Source organism: Ictalurus punctatus, chromosome 29 (assembly GCF_001660625.3).
Source record: "Ictalurus punctatus breed USDA103 chromosome 29, Coco_2.0, whole genome shotgun sequence".
NCBI lineage: Eukaryota > Metazoa > Chordata > Actinopteri > Siluriformes > Ictaluridae > Ictalurus > Ictalurus punctatus.
This window is the reverse complement of record NC_030444.2, coordinates 5,608,443-5,626,387: the sequence shown is the minus strand read 5'-3', so window position 1 is coordinate 5,626,387 and position 17,945 is coordinate 5,608,443. Positions and strand designations below refer to the sequence as shown.

The 17,945-nt window shown below is 38.5% G+C and overlaps 1 protein-coding gene across 2 annotated transcripts in view; it reads right to left on the bottom strand.

Annotated features, from left to right (window-relative positions):
- The window catches only part of adgrb3 (adhesion G protein-coupled receptor B3), a 330,718-nt gene that overhangs the window by 308,218 nt on the left and 4,555 nt on the right, over positions 1-17,945 (bottom strand). The window lies entirely within an intron of this gene.

The window sequence follows — 17,945 nt, the reverse complement described above, 5'->3', positions numbered from 1 at the left end:
TAGGCAGGCGGTGTTACTCTGTCATGTGTACACCATGTGCTTTTGACTCTCTCCACAGTTGTTCTGTTGACGTACAGTTGTGAGTGGTCTACTTGGGTCCTCCTGAAGTCAGCAATAATCACTTTAGTCTTATCAACATTAAGAGATAGATTGTTGATTCTACACCATTCTGTGAGCTGGTTCACCTCCTCCCTGTATGCTGAGTCATCATTGTTGCTGATGAGGCCCACAGCTGTAGTGTCATCAGCAAACTTGATGATGTGATTTGAATTGTACTTTGTAGCACAATCATGTGTCAGCATAGTGAACATCAGTGGATTGAGTATGCAGCCCTGGGGAGCTCAGTTCAGTGTGGTGGTGCTGGAGGTGGAGTTGCCAATCCTGACAGACTGGGGTCTCCCAGTCAAAAAGTCCAGTACCCAGTTGCAGAGGGGGGTGGTCAGACCCAGCAAGCTTAGCTTTCTAGCTAAGGAAATGTCAGCAATGTCAGTAGCTACACATTGGTAAATCATTTACCATCCCTACAAAGAAGTCATTACATAGCAGTGTTTAAGGTGACACTGTAACATTTTGATTCATTTAATAAGTAGCTTGTGTTTGTCCAATTACCACTGCCTTTCTATGTGTCTTTCTTTGTGATAATCCATCTCAAACTCAAACATTACCTACAGGCAAAGAACTCCTCTATGCTTGACCTATTAATCACCATCATCATCCTCACAGTCCACCTGGCACACATGGCTAAGAATCATATCACATCAACTACCATATCCTACAGATTTTATTTTTTTAATAATATCATTTTTAACATTTTCTGACTGCAACATCTGCCCAAACTCTAATTACAACCTCTTGTTTATAGACTTGACTACTGCAGCTCCTGTCTTGCTGGTCTCACTTCATATGCATTATGCATATCAACTCCACTACAAACCTTTCAGAATGGTGCTCCCTGTCTGGCTCAAAACCTCATCAGACAGATTTTAAATCTTTAAAGCACTTTAAAGCAATTATAACAGAAATGGTTTATTTTTTGTGTTGCTGCACTTTCAATTGTTTACATGCCTTGTTATTAAGCATGTAGGAGCATCTGTTAAATGACTATAAGTAAATGTAAATGTAGCATAAAAAGAAGGGATCATACACACATCCACATGCACACAAGGTATGCCTGACGTTACCTGCACCAGCTAGACTAGACTGGTTTAGACATATACTATATGGACAAAAGTATATGGACACCTGACCAATCATACCCATATGTGTTTGTTGAACATCATGTTCCAGATTTAGTCCCCCTTTTGCTGTTATAATTACCTCCAATCTTCAGGCTTTGGAACATGGCTAAGGGGTTTTGCCCATTCAGCCACAAGAACATTAATGAGGTCAGGTACTGATGTTGGGAGAAGAGACCTGGCAGGTAGTCAGCATTCCAGTTCATCCCAAAGGTGTTCAGTGGAGTTGAGTTCAGGGCTCTGTGAAAGGAAAGCTTAATGCTACAGCATACAAAGCCATCCTAGAGAAACTGCAACAAAATTGTGTGCTTCCAATTTTGTAGCAGTTTGGGGAAGGCCCACAGGAGCATATGTTAAAACAACTATATGTAATTGTAAATGTAGCATAAAAAGAAGGGACCATGCACACATGGTGGTCAGGTGCAGGGGTGTAACCTGGCCTAGGCATTAGGGGCTGCAGCCCCAAAGATTTTTTCTTTAGCCCCAAATAATTCTCCACTTGGAGCAGTTTGTCAATATGTAACTGAACGTCAGTAAAAAGAAGACAGCAATGTTGTAATTTTATATCTTCAGTGAACAGAGTGAACCAATCAGACAGGGTTTACAGGAAAATACGTGGAAACACTCATGTTTTATTGGATGATGGCTCTAAATTCTAATTTTTAAACCACTGAAAGAGTTGAAACTGACATAGTAACATCCTCTCATGCTGAGTAGGAAAACAAGGTGTGTAAATGTCTATATGAGTTCCAGTTTATGTGAACATGATATGAGCAATGCATAAGGAAATATGATCCGCCACGCCTACTTAGATCAAAAGGTGCAGGCTATTTGTCGGTACCTCAAATAGCGAAGGCTACAGCAGGGGGAAGAGCTTTCTCTTATAGAGCCCCACAGTTATGGAATAGCCTTCCAATTAGTGTTCTGGACTCAGACGCAATCTCAGTGTTTAAGTCTAGGCTTAAAACGTATTTGTTTACTCAAGTCTATCATGAGTAGACTTTCTGTTATGCTAAGCACAGTCCTAACAATCTCTTCTCTCCCTCTCTCCTTCTGTCGAGCCACAGCTCATTTTATGGAGATACTAGAGATCCTGATCCTTTCTGCTCTCCGTTCGGATGCCCTACCTCTGGATGGAGCTCTCATCTACTCCAGTTTCAGATGGAAACACTCACTGTGGTTTCTGGGACTACGATTGCTTCTAAGGCCAAACAGACTTCGTATTAAAGCATAAAGAACTTTCCTTTACTTTTACACTATCTGTTGTTACCCAGATGAGGATGGGTTCCCTTCTGAGTCTGGTTCCTCTCAAGGTTTCTTCCTCTTAACATCTTTGTGAGTTTGTCCTTGCCACCGGCTTGCTCAATTGGGATAAATTCGCACATTTAAAATCTGTATACCATGTTTATATGTTTCTGTAAAGCTGCTTTGAGACAATGTCCATTGTAAAAAGTGCTACACAAATAAAATTGAATTGAATTGAAAATTGAATTGATATATAATGTACTTTGCATGGCACTGTAGCAGTTAACCCATAGCTTACTTTTGCCACCCCTTGGCTAGCAACACCAAAGTAGCCTAGTTATAAAAGTTTTATATTTTATCAGTCTGGTAGTCCTACAAACATTGACAACACCTGAGGCAAGTTTTATGATAAATCCAACCTTTTCTGATCATGTCATACATTGACAGCTAAGTTACCACGGCTCCCGTTAAACAAAACGTAGGCCACTAGCTGATCTGGAAAAAAATGCATGGAGAAGACTCTGGGCTCAGCCCCAGATGATTAACAGTCCAGCTAATGCCTCCGGTCAGGTGTCCACATATTTTTGGCCATATAGTTAAACTTTGTAAAACGTGTTTAATATAACTTACATGAACTGAAACTAGTCTTTTACTTCAGCCTTTGCATGGGAAACACAATCACTGTAGTGATTCACTCCATACCCCCCTTTTCCTCTGCCCACCTCTGAATACATCTTGCAATAGAAAACAGTCAATATATCATAGACACACCGTATGCACTTATACTTTGCCATAGTCTGCAGAAATGTATTTCATTTAATTCTGATTATTTGCTAAAATTATAATTAATCACATTTTTAAACTAGCCCAATTTTTTGAAAACTGTGTCATTAACTGCTCTGTCCGCTCCTCCACTGAAAATGTTCATAGGCCAAGCATGGGCCTCTAATAGTACTTGTTGTAGTTACAATTTTTGACCACTATGTACAATAAGAACTCTATGGAGCAAAATGGTTCAGTGAATGTGCTGCCTCATGATTGTGCACTTTCTCGAAAGGTGAGTAAATCAATGGAACATTAGCATATAATCGATAAAATTGCATCTTTTAAAAAAATTTCATTAGTCATTCAAAAGAGATCATTATTATTTCAATGAAATTTTAAATGTAGGGAGTAAATGAGGATTTGAAAAATATGGTGAAGCTGTGAAACAAGGAAATTTTAAATGTTTGTTTTGTTTCGCAGTGTTTTTTGACCAGTGTCACAAACTCATCACTGACTTAATTTTGTTGATTTAACATGCCAAGCCACTCTTTCACTAAACAGACCAGAGAGGGTAAATAAAATGAAAAATCCATAAATGTCTGTGATACAATGTTTGATTGGATGGTCTATTTGAATTGCTCGATGGATTACTTGACATGATCTGAAATTGGATAAATGTCTGCAGTGAATATGCAACTGTTTATGGTTTGTTGGAAATGTTTTGGAGAAGCATCTGAAAGAACTTCTGAAAGGCATAAACATTTGTCTTTCAGTAAGATGTGATATGTGAAATTATTGTATTTTCAAATACAATAGCAGTGCTTTGACTGCAATGAAATGTTTTATTTTATGTTTTACTGTAGCCTCAATGAACAAAATTACACCAAATTGCACTGTCCTATGGGAAACACTCATCTGAAAGCAAAATTTTTCAGCAGCATGCTTGTCTGACTTTTCACCTGTACCAAACTACAATTTATCCTTGAATGAGTTAGAATCACAGGACAGATCAGCACGAGTCAGATTTCATTTATCACGTGACGAAAGTGAGGTGAGCTGACTAACAAGAAGGGTGAGGCAAGCTGACTAACAAGACGATGGAGGAAGATTTAGTTTAATATAAGCGAGTTTGTCATTGTACTGTTTTGTTGTTGTTGCGTTTTTCATTAGGAATAATAATGAATCCACCATTCAAGCTATTGCCGCCCCTGAATTGCCGGTAATTCGAAAGCGAAAGTGAAATGCGCACGGCCGCACAGGCATTCATAAGAGATTTAAAAGCGAGGGAAAAAGGGGTAAAAGCGCCAACAAAGCGACAAAGCCCCCTTTCGCAGCAACTTTCTTCTGGCAGGCTCTGGAGACAGGGTTACCATCTTCTATTAAGTTTCCCTCAGCATTTTTATAAAATCCAAAATATGACCACACTTCGGATTTGGTCCTCTTGGTAGGTTGGAAAATCTCCCCATCGCTGTCACTGCCTTCTGCCATGTTCTCTAACTGAACTAAATGATTGCAGCCAGCCTAGTGACAACCATCCTTCACTTTACTGTCAAATATAAAACTTGTTTAAATGATTTCAGTGTGTGTATCAGTACTTTTTGTACATTTACAGCACATTTTAACAATACCATGATAATACTGATAACCGTGATAGTTTTGGTCACAATAATCGTGATATGAAATTTTCATACCGTTAAATCTCAATTTATTATTGCTTATTTTGTTTACTCGGTCAGTAAAGGTTTCCTAGTTACAAGCTATTTGATTGTTTTTAAAGACTCTTTCAGCTCTCTATTAAACTGAAAGATTCATTTCAACCAAAAAGGTCTGTGATAAACAAGCTTGAGGAGGAGAGGATGTCAAAGACAGTCAGATCTCCTGCTGGCTAATTGATTTGTTGCATAGTGGTAGCTTCAACCCACCAGAGTCCTGACATCCAAGATACTGAAAGCATAATATTAAAAGCTATTGTTTCAATACTGTTTTCTCCTTTCAAGTTTTTATTCAAATAATGAAGGGGATTGGATTTTTTTTGTTTCCAAAATAAAAAGTTGTGTTTGCAATTTTTGGGATTTAACTATCATTACTACAATTTTATCTATCTGTAGTCACACATTTATGCCCAAAAATCCAGCCATCCCATCCAACACTACAGTCAATTCTTTTATACACTAATTTACATTTAAGCTATCATTAAGCTATTAAGCTTACATTAAGCTATTTACATTTATTGCTAACATGCTGGTGAGAGAATATTGAAGAAAAATTTGGCAGGCATAGTTATTGAGAATATGACATCTCAGATGTGGAAGTTAACCAGTGCAAACAAACAAAATATTGGCAAGGCTCAGAGACAATTTAATTATATATATATTTTTTTTAAAAAGGCAAGAACTCTGGGAGGAATTGTAACAGTGTTGGTTTCAACTTAATTAACCCCCCCCCCCCCCCCCCCCCCTCACCCCCCAGCCAAAAAAACCCTAATTGTAGATAAAGTCCACTGTGACCACAATTTATAGAAACCTCCTTACACATTTAATTCTATTTTATTCATATAGCGCTTTTAACAATGGACACAGAAAGCAGCATAGAAGCATACACTCAAGCCAGAGGCAACAGTGGCAAGGAAAAACTTATAAGGAAGAAACTTTGAGAGTAACCAGACTCTCATGACCTTCATGCAAGAACAGAGGTGACAACAAAGTGTAATAATGATTTTCAACATAAGACATGTTGTCAGGTCAGCCTTCTCTTCCATCACAGGTTACTTCGCCAGCAACATACATGCAGCAGGAGAGCCTGATTGGTGGCACACTCTCACGGCTCATGGACAATTGGTGGGAGAGCACCAGCAATGCTTGGCCGATTTGGATGCCAAAGTTAACCTCCTAGGCTCTCATCACAACCACAGCACCCTGATGTCTTCACGCTGATGCCATGACTAGTTCACATATGACACAATGTAAGGGATCCTTACTACAATGTAAGGAGTGGAGTGGCAGACGATTGTGCACATCCTGGACCTCCTCACTGACAAAGTACTGAAATGGGCCACAGCTGTATGAGAGCAAGGAGGTGAGCAAACCACCTTCTATGGCCAGTTCATTGAACTGTTTCAGCATGTGTTCGATCACTCATGTAAGAGAAAGAAGGTTGGAGAGCAGCTTCTCACCATATCCCAAGGTTCACGAAGGGTGGCAGAATACGCCCTCAAGTTTTGCATGCTTGCGCCTAGCAGCAGATGGAACAACAGACCTGACCACTTCATTGGGCAATGCCCCCTCCACATCGAGCCCTTAGCCAAGCCAGGTCCGGTCTTGAGTGGGAAATCTTTTCCCCACACTCCAAAGCGGTGAGTCCATATCCTTCACTATCTCACCAAAAACCTATGCTCCAAGTCATGATAAACACTCAGATGTGGTCTCTGTATTGACAGCATTAGTTGGTCAGCTAACAACTTCATCAACGAAGAAATAATGAACCGCCTGAACATTCCAACTCAGACCCTGCAGCAACCCCTATGTATCGATGCAATTAATGGAGGGCCCATCGGAGGAGGCACCATCACCCTTTGCAGACAGCCCATTCTCTTGAGCGTTGGCATGCTCCATCAGGAACAGATCTCCTTCCTGGTGACTGCACCCCATCATCCTGGGCTTTCTGTGAATGCAACTCCACAATACCCAGATCTCTCTATCTCACTATCCCATCCAAATACCTTGATCTGAAGGAGGTTTTCTGTAAGGCCAAAGCCAGTGGGTTATGCTCACACAGCTCTTATGACTGCACTATCAAGCTGCTGCCCAGGATCACTCCTCCTCATAACCAGATTTACCTCTTTTCCATAGCTGAAAAACAAGCCATGGAAAAGTACATTCAGGTACATCTGCCCATCCACATCTCACACCACAGCTGGTTTCTTCTTCTGCATTAACTATCGGGGGTTAATCCAAATAACAGTCAAATACCGGTACCCCCTGTCTCTGGTCCGTGCAGCCCTCAAGCAACTCCTCTGTGCCCAGATTTTCACAAAGCTGGACCTCTGCAGTGCATATAATCTGATGCATATTTGGAAAGTGGATGAATGGACGATTGCTTATTGCACCATCTCTGGCCACTATGAATTCTGTGTGATGCTCTATGGGCTCCTGTGTGCCCCCTCAGTCATCTAACGTCACATACACAACATCCTGTGGAACATCCTAGGGAAACACATCATTGCTTATATTGATGATATCCAGATCTACTCCCCTTTCTATTGAACTATTGTGCTCCATGTCTGCTAGGTTCTCCAGTGCCTTCTGAAGTCATTACGAAGTCCAAAGAGATGTGAAGCAAGCCATCATTCGGCTGAAAAATCCAAACGTATCAGAGACGAAGCAAAAATATTACCAAATCAACTATTTGGTACATTCTTTAAAAAAGGAACACACTGTTGAGCTCAGGAAAACCAAAAGACCTATAAGACCACAGAAAACAATTGTGGTAGATAACAGAAGCATTCTTTCCCTAATGAAGAAAAATCCCTTCACAACAGTTGGCCAGAACAGCCTAGCATATCTGTGTCAAAGTCAACAATCAAGAGAAGTCTTCACCATAGTAAATACAGGGGTTTTACTGCAAGATGCAAGAAAATAATCCTCCTCCTTTCCCCATCCCTGCACCACAGAAACAGGGGGCAGCCAGACCCTTCCCCACCCATCCCTCACTGTATGTTGCTTCTTCCCCTCTGGTGAATGAATCTGAAGCTGCAGGTGTAGGAGTCTGGGCCAGCATGCTGGTATTGTGGGGAGCCTGGGCATTTCCAGGACCATGCCACGTGATGGAGGTGGGGGTGTTGGTCCAGATCCTCGATGTGCCGCAGCCCACCCTTGATCTTGCTGGGATGTTCCCCATGGGGCCACACAATATATTGACACTTTGGGCCCAATTTGGACATTTTCACTTAAGGGTGTACTCACTTTTGTTGCCAGCGGTTTAGACATTAATGGCTGTGTGTTGAGTTATTTTGAGGGGACAGCAAATTTACACTGTTACACAAGCCGTACAAAAGTGTGAGGGGTGTACTCACATTTGTGAGATAGTGTGTGTGTGTGTGTGTGTATATATCTATATATATATATATATATATATATATATATATATACACACACACACACACACATACACACACACAATTAGAATATTACATATTACCAAATATTACATTAGTAGTACAGTTTTACCCAAGGCAGGTAGAAACTAGAGGTAGCAAATTTTGAGGAATTTGTTAATCAGCACTATGATGTTTCCTGTTTAAAGGGGACCTATTATACAAAATTCACTTTTAAATGGTGTTTGAACATAAATCTGTCAGCAGAGTGTGTGCACAACCACCCTACAATGGTAAAAATCCATCCACTCCTTTTTTTATATTCCCAATAAATCACACGCAGTCATCTCAATCATCTCATTTTCGCCCTAACGTGACGTCATGTTGGAACAAGCCGCGCCCCTAGACGCTGTCCTATTAGTATAGATCCTGCCCTGAGTGAGCTGCACACAATCTGCCATATTTTCCGTGCTGGAGCAGCTACAGTGATAAGCTACAGTGATAAGAAGAATGTCTCAGCTTCATAAGCTTTCTAAGTGTTCTGTGGTTTGCTGTAAGAATATACATAAGAGTCTTCATGTACTCCTGGAATCAGAACCATTAAAGATTCAGTGGAGAAGTTTTATTTTTGAAGGAAATGTGCCCCAAAGTAACTTATATCATTTTACACCAGACTTCTTTGTGAACAAGGGTCAATACAAAGGAGGATTTGTTAAAAACTTGATGCTCAAGCATGGATCAGTACCAACTGTTCGAGATCCAGCTTCATATCCAGAAGACATAAGTATAGCACTTTATATTTTGTGAATGTTTGCAAATCCTCATTTGTAAGTCGCTTTGGATAAAAGTGTCTGCAAGATGAATAAATGTAAATGTAAATCATCTTTCCGAATAAGCTTGTTAGCAGGCTCCACAGCTAATGCAGCTAATGCTACCATGATCTCTGATTGTATTCATCAAGACCAGAGCTATGTCGTCATTTTTAATTTTAACCCAAAAATGACTTTATTATGCACAATACAGTAAGGTGATTATCTTTTTGAAAACTGTGTAGGTTTTGTGCGAAACATTTTACACCAGGCTGCTTTGTGAATGAGCTTGTTAGCAGATTCCATGGCTAACGTAGTATCCGAAGCACAAGCTGTTCTCTTCTGGAAAGGAGGCGGGGAGCAGCAGCTCATTTGCAATTAAAGAGACAGACATGAAAACAGTTTGTTTTTGTTTTTACCTAAAAAGGGGAATTTTCAGCATGGAATAATACATGATCTGTGGGGTACTTTGAGCTGAAACTTCACAGACACATTCTGGGGACACATGAGATTTATGTTGCATCTTATAAAAAGGCTTAAAATAGGTCTCCTTTAATACTACATGAGACAAATATCAGCACGTTTATGAAAGAGGTGACTAAAAACAATTCACATACCTATTGCTTTTGTTGACCATATTCTGCATCTTCAACACATAAGCCTGTAACTGACTAACAGATTTATACAACACTTTAGAGAAGATGAAAAATTCCTTGTGAAATTGATCAGTGGTTTTACTGTGCTCTGTGGTTTTAATATTCAATACGTGATATCCTGAATGATGAATAAGCACTAAAATACTGTGTCACTGATTATCTGTGTAATTTTATTTAAGCACCAAGTAATAGGCTGTAATGCTTTTGACCAGAACACCAGTAAAAGACAGGTCAAAATGACCTTAATATAATGATTTTGACTCATGAGGAAAAAACATCCACCAAGGTAGCAAAGCATTTTACAGATTTATACATGCGTTTAGTGATATCTACTTTTAGTATAATCTACTGTCAAGATGCATAATGATTTGGGCACACCTGTACAATTTGCAAGACATCACCATACATACATCCATTTTCTATACTGCTTATCCTTCAGGGTCACGGGGAAGCTGGAGCCTATCCCAGAGAGCCTCAGGCACAAGGCAGGGTACACCCTGGACCAGAGGTCTATGGTAAAAAAAAATTTTTAGGAGCATTTGTGCTCCTAATTACCAAAATTTAGGAGCATGTTGAAACTTAGGGTTTTTTGTTAGTTTTTTGTTTTGTTTTTTTAGAGATGGTAACGTTAATGTGCTACAATATAACGCACAAGTAGGCATGAGAAAACTTGAGCTTGTCAATTTTGACAGAATTTAGGAACATAGTGTGAGCCATGACAAATTAATTTACATTTTGATAAACTAAATTTTATATTTTCAGTTTTAATTTTACAGACTGTATGTAAAAAACAACAGTTAACCTGTTCCACCTTGTAAACAAATACAAAAATCCTCAATGTTCAGTCCATGAAGTCTACTCCTCTTAAATATATTTAAAGCTACACTATTAGCCATTTTTCACTGTCAAGGTTCTGGGCTGGAGCCAGTTCTCAAACTGCTCTGCGTATATTGTGTATATATTTGAATAATCTCATATAGGATGTGATTGGGTCAGTTCATTTATCTGCCAGATGCAAAGCACTTTAGTTTAATGGTGTTCATAACTGATGCTCCGATCAGGATTTTTTTACAGCTGATACTGATTTCTTGTCAGCTTGATCGACCGATCCCGATCCAGATACCAATCTTTTTTTTTTGTTTGTTTAAGCTTTAATCAGGAGGTCTATCATAAACAGTTACATGTAAGCTCTTTGCTCATGGTGACTGTTAATTGAAATATAATAGCAATGACACAAATACTGTTGGTTAATTGATAAATAAACAAACATTTATTTTTTAAAAATCTTAAACAAAAAAGAGTCCTAATTAAAAGTAGACTAACACAAAAATTATCCATATTAGGAAAAAGAAGCCTAATAGCTTTCTAAGGAAATAGCCTACTAAGTTTAATGTCAAATTGCTATTAAATGCAACCCATAGGAATTAAACATTATTTCATTTGTCATTTTTATATTTTATGAATTTACTATAATATCTCATTTTTATATAAAATTATTTATTTATAACTAAGCACATTTTCTGTCTTTACATTTTATTAGGTTTTTTATTTGTTTGTTTTCAGTTGTTCCTTTTAGATCAGTTCCCCAGTACAGTGTTGTCATGTCTGCTGATAGTATTGCAGATTTGGGGGGATTAAATCAAAACATGAAACACTGTCTTCATAATAATGGCTTCTTTGCAGTATTTGCACACTTGTTCGGTTGACTGAGGTGATGTAATTGTTGAGTGGCGTAGATGCATTTTGGAGTTGTAGTTTTTATTCCGATTCTATTATACAACTTCCAACATTTTTTCACAGTCGCACAAAGTACTTTTCAGTTGCAAATGCGACTGAAATGGTCGCACTGTAGAGCCCTGTGGACTAGGGATGTAACGATACCAAAAATCTAGTAGTCAGTACCGATACCACCAAAAGTACACAATACTCGATACCAAAGTCGAGACCACAAAATAAAAAGTAAAAAATAAAATTAAAAACTCTCCTGGAGGACATCCTCCTCTGACTGATACTGGCAAAAAAGGGGGGGGGGGGTAATTTTAGTTATCAAACTCTGTCTGACAATGACTAATAAAACAGTGGAGTGCTAAGGTGCACTCCAAAACATGCACACACACACACACACACACACACACACACACACACACACACACCTTACACGCTGAATGCAAGCATTAGTTTAAATTCACTGATATGGTGGCAGGCCAAAAAGATTTATTAGAACCATTAACATTTGAATAATTATTAGTGACATTAGGCTACATTTTGCTGACATGACATGAGCTGAATGGCGATGCATGGTGGGCCATCAGGAGATAGTTTATAACACTGCAATGCGTTAGCGTCGTTAACAAATAACTTGCTGTCGCAAACATTACATGAGAGCATAACGTTAGCTGGTTTCATGGCCACAATGCCAGCTGCCTTAAACAAACATAATATAGGACCTGTCTTTCAGGTGCTTCGCCAAATTTGAGGTGTTTCCTCGCTTTGTTTGAAATGAACGATAGCATCGGTTACGCACCGGCTTCAGAGCATCAATTATATGTTTGTTGTCATCCGCCTCGAATGCGAAGTATTTCCATATTTAACTCTTATTACCTTTCCTCTGAACGATTCGGGGCAGAGCTAAGGTTTTTGCCATCTTCTGTAGTTTTTCCCGTGTGCTTGTAGGCGTTCCTCTTCTTCTTTACCACTTCCGGAAAAATTGCAACCTCGGATTCTTCATTAATAATGGTACCTACGCTACTGCAGAAAAAACAAGTACCATCAGGTTTTAAGAATATTGGTACCAACTTGGTACCGAAGTATCGGTTCTTGTGACATCCCTACTGTGGACAAGGTGCCAATCCATCGCAGGACACAATCACATTCACATACACACAATCATTCATACACTACAGACACTTCAGACAAGCATGTATTTGGACTGGGGGAGGAAACCGGAGTACCCGGAGGAAACCCCCGCAGGTGGTGTGCAAGCTCTGCACACACAGGGCAGCAGCAGGAATCAAACCCCCAACCCTGGTGGTGTGAGGTGAACGTGCTAACCACTAAGCCACCATGCACCCAGAGCATCAGTATTTAAAGCATAAATAATATCATGCCATGTAGTCAGCTTTTCCATCTTGCGGTAGGGGTTCAAAGTAAGCAAGAAATAGTGTTTTATTCTGAAAAAAGTTATGTAGTACAATATGGAGCAGCAGATGATGTTGAATTATTTAGGGCCCAGCGAGTTGACTTAAGGGCTTAACTCCACAGATTTAAGGGGAAAAAATGAGCTTCATGTGCCCATAGTGAGACTGTGGTCCCAGTGCCAATAACAACAGATGAGCAACAAGCACCCACTCGATTAGCTATGGCTCCTGATCAGCCTGCCATCACTTCCCAATTCCAGTTCTTCTGTTTATTCTGCTTGTGTGATTAGCCTTCTTTCTGAAATGAGGTCGAGCAACCGTTTGTAGGCATAGTCCAGACAAGAACAACCAATTTCCCTGCGACTAATAGCAATGTCATTTTTTACAAGGAGAAAAAAATATGGCCATCAACCAGTCAGGGGAGCAATAAATCTAGCTGGATTTACAAATACATCTTGCGAAGATCAGAGATAAGAGCAGGAATATGCAAATATCCTAATCCTATGAATGAAATATTTTTTTTGCCTGAACATTAAAAAGAATATTTCAAACCTAGAAAACAGAGAAACTACTTACCAAATTGTATCTATTGTATTGTATTTCATTCAGAAAGATTTCAGACAAATGAATTCTATTTGGAAATCTTAATGCTTAAGGCTCTAAATAAAAATATATACATATATATGTATATGTATATATATATGTATATGTGTATGTATGTGTATATATATATATACATATATATATACATATATATATATATATATATATATATATATATATATATATATATTGTGCTCTGCTCAATTTCAGCTCCAAGAGCAGTTATTCTGTTCTTTATTGTGGTTTTTGTGATACATTATTATGACTGCTTGACATATATGACCAAAGGGGGTTGGAGTGGGGGTTGTGATCCAGATGCAGACCCAGCAAAGTATTTCAGGGGAGTTGAAATGAGTACTTAAAAAATACTGTAGCAGAGATGATAAATATGCAAAAAATAAAATAATAAATAAATAATAAATAAATAAATAAATAAAAACTATGGCCATAGCAACCCTAAACATGAACCAGTGCAGTTGCTGCTGTAGATTATCATCACATGCATGTATGGTATGTAAATTACTTAGCTGAAGGCAGTTCATCAGTCTAGAAACTAGCTACAGGGATTAGGTCAGAAAGGAAAGTTTTAACAGACTTAATTACCCTCTCTGGTCTGATTAGTGAAATTCAAAATAAATGTGGGTCCATGGTGCTTGTCAACAGTGAACTACCACTACAAAAAAAGATAACTACTTTGAATTGTCTTAGTTATAACCATAAACTAATCATTAATGCTTAAGCAGGCCCTTTACACATTTTAGCTGAATACCTCTAATCTAGAGAGAACAAAGGCTGTTACACAGAGGTGCCTATTCCAAGCCCAATAAATGTGCATTCTTCTTTTACATAGAAGATTATCCTTTTAACCTGAAATACTAAACTTGATGATGTCTGTCATTCAAAATGCTTTTCGCATCACAAGGCATATTCTCCATGATCTACAAACATCATGGAATTGATTTTTACTTCAATCTCACTGATGCATGTCAAAAAGTAAGAAAAGGCTGCCTTATGCAAAGAAGACACCTGCCATTTTAAAATGCAGAGAGGAAGCAAAACCTTCTTTGGAAATGGGATTAAATGACTCAGCAGAAATGTTCTAACAGCAGTAGTACAGCATACCACATTAATATCAGCTATCATCCAGTTCTGTAATACTCTTAGAAGGCCAAAACGTGACAAGAACTTTTCAAACTGACTAGCAAGTAAAAAATTTTGTCTAGAATTTAAAAAGAGAGAGAGGAACATAGTAGGGCAGCGTGAACAGGTCAAGGGCAAATGGATGAAGGTAGACTGGTAACGACACAATGCTACAAGATGTTGCTCATTTGCTGATGGGGCTGTGTAAGTGACTATTGTAATAGATACTATTTTGAACAATGGTAACAAACAGACAAAAGACTGAAGAAGACATGCTAAGAAAAGGAATGAACTTGGCCAAATCATGTAGATGCCCACGGCATTCATACGACAATGAAAAATACTGATAGAGAATGTTGTAAACCTGTAAATGACCACACTGTGCAGTTACTAAAGGCAACTCATGTTCCAGCAACTTGTATTTGGTGGCTTTGGTCCACCCTTGTGAATGAGACCTGAAATGTATTACATGTAAGTTCAATTACACTTACATCAGAGATGGCTATAGCACACAGAGTCATCACAATAATCTGAAACAACCTCACAGAGCATCATAAAATGTGCATGAGCAAAGATGCCTAGCCACTGCTGTGAATACTGCAATGGACTTGTAAATACAAACAACCACCAGAGTAATAATGCAATTAACTATGTATGCCAGGTTGGGTCTTAATGTAGAGATCTTCATAATTACCCATTATGCAAGTACAATGTGTTTTTTTCCATTTCAAAACACTTAACTTTTCTATGCCCAGAGATGGTGCATTTCAAACACAGATCATATTATAAAGTCTAATCAACCTTTCTTGCTGGTGAGAAGGATATCCTTGAGAAAAGAGCACTGAGCCAGGAATAAAATGCATTTTCAGGAGCTTTAGTATGCAATTCAAAAGCCACACTCTGTTGCCGCACACAAAGCATGTACGCAGGTGGAAGATATCAAAGAATGCCATTTATTTTGGGATTTATATGGGACTGTTTTCTATTAAAACATAAGGCAGAGCATCCATTACACTTGGACTGCAAAACAGAAAGGAGATGAATCTTTTGAACCTGCTATCCAGATGAAAACCTCACTCTACGAAATCCACTTCTGAATTATTAGAACCCATTAAGAAAATTACCAAAAAACAAATATATAAAATCAGCTGAAAAACACATGTAATGCATGACACTTTGAACACACGCTCTATAGATATATTATAGATATATAGATAAATATATAAAAATATTTTTCTTTATTGATAAAAATTTGTTGTTGCCTTTGTTTCAGAATTAATTTATGTGATGCATCCCCCTGGAGAATATAATAGTACTGATCCCTGTCCTCTAGTTTTTAAAAATGTTGAACACCAAGCGTATATGTGGACTCGCTCACTCACTTTGAATAACGGCTTTATCCTGGTCAGGGTGGCGGTAGATCCAGAGCCTATCCTGGGAACACTGGCCATGAGGTTGGAATGCACCCTGTTTAGGATGCCAGGCCATCGCAGAGAACCATGCACACATACATTGACACTTAACGGAATTTTATCAGGATTGAACCGGTGACCCTGGAGCTGTAAGGTGGCAGTGCTACCCACTGTCGCATATGTGGACTACCCTTTCCTATTCAGACCACATGTTTTCAGTAGGGTTTGAATCTTTAGAGTGAAATGATCACTGCAAAACATTGATTTTGTGTCCTGCAACCATTTCTGTGATGTAAGCATGTTTGTGGTCATTGTTTAAAGATCCATCTATGGCTAAGTCCTAACCTCCTGACAGAGGAAACCAGGTTTTATGCTATAATATCCTGGTACTGGTACTTAGCAGAATTCATGATGCCATTAATCTTCACAGGTGCTCTGGACCACTAAACATAAATGTAAACATCAATGATGCACCACCATATTTTACAGTGGGATATGGGGGCTTTTCTTTATATGCTGTCCATCTTTTCTGCTAAAAATGTCAATGGCATGGAATAAAAAGTTTTCATTGACCATAGTCAATGATTTCTGACAAGGAGGCTTGGTTCAGGCTCTGCAATATGTGCTCTATTGATAGGCTTATATTGTGTAACCCTCTCAAACAGCTTGTGGCATCTAATATTGTTGTTATTGTTATTATTTTAAATATCCGTATTCAGTAATGAATACAAAGGAATTTATACTCCATCATGTTTATAAAACCATTTTCATGAGAATGATTTTTAATTAGAGGATAGATTGTTTCAGTGGAAAATTACACAAAATGTGCATAATGTTTATTTTATACAACCATTTTGCCCACTGTCTTGAAGAGTAACTAATTCTAGAGTTGACTCTATATAAGAGAATAAAATAAACCAACTGGTCTTGGTAAGCTTATATAATTATGCATTTTACTTAATATTGACTGTTTGAATTTTAGGACCACGCTGAATATATTTCCAGATAATGTGTCTTTATACAAGTATCTTTTCCAGGTATTATTCCTGATTAGATTTTGTACATTTAAGATATTATGATATAGCTACAAGCAGATAAATAAGACACAGACATAAATGAGTGATGGCTCAGTGCCGTCCATCACTTACCATTGGCATCTGGCCCACATACCACTACAGAATCATCACCACGGTCATGAACTCATCCAAAGATGGCTGCCAGAACACCACCAGCATTTAACCTTGATGAGACTGTATCTTACACATGATATTGCTTAGAACTTACAGTTGGGACAATTTTGGCCTAAAATTCAAATACTGTACAAGCCATTTGGTCTCAGTTACCAAATACTGTGAAAATCTTAAATGAAATTACAGTTGAGATACTTTTGGAATACCATACACCTGCAATTGCAATAACTGACCTTTACTTGCCTATATCTAGTCATATTTGGCTCGAGGTCTACTATCTGTAAAAGGCCATCAACGGCTTCACACAACAGCAGTTAAGTGTGTACTAGGTCAGACAAAAAATGTAAAATATTGGGAAAAACTGTAAGAAAAAAATTAACTTGAATTTCATTTGAATATTTCTAAAGCACAGTACTACATTTGATCAGAAAGGCTGGCACTTGTTCCCAGGAGAGCTATTACTTTCAGCTTGTGGAGACAGAATGCCACAGAAGGATTCCCCCAACACAGTGTACTCCCCTCTCTCTCTCAACAGTGATTTATTATTCTTGAATCTCTGTGTTGGAATGAAATGTGAATGCTAATATTCAATCACATCTAGCTGTCCCACCCATGAGTTTTCACATGTTGGTCCAATGGCCATCAATGGTATGAACCACCA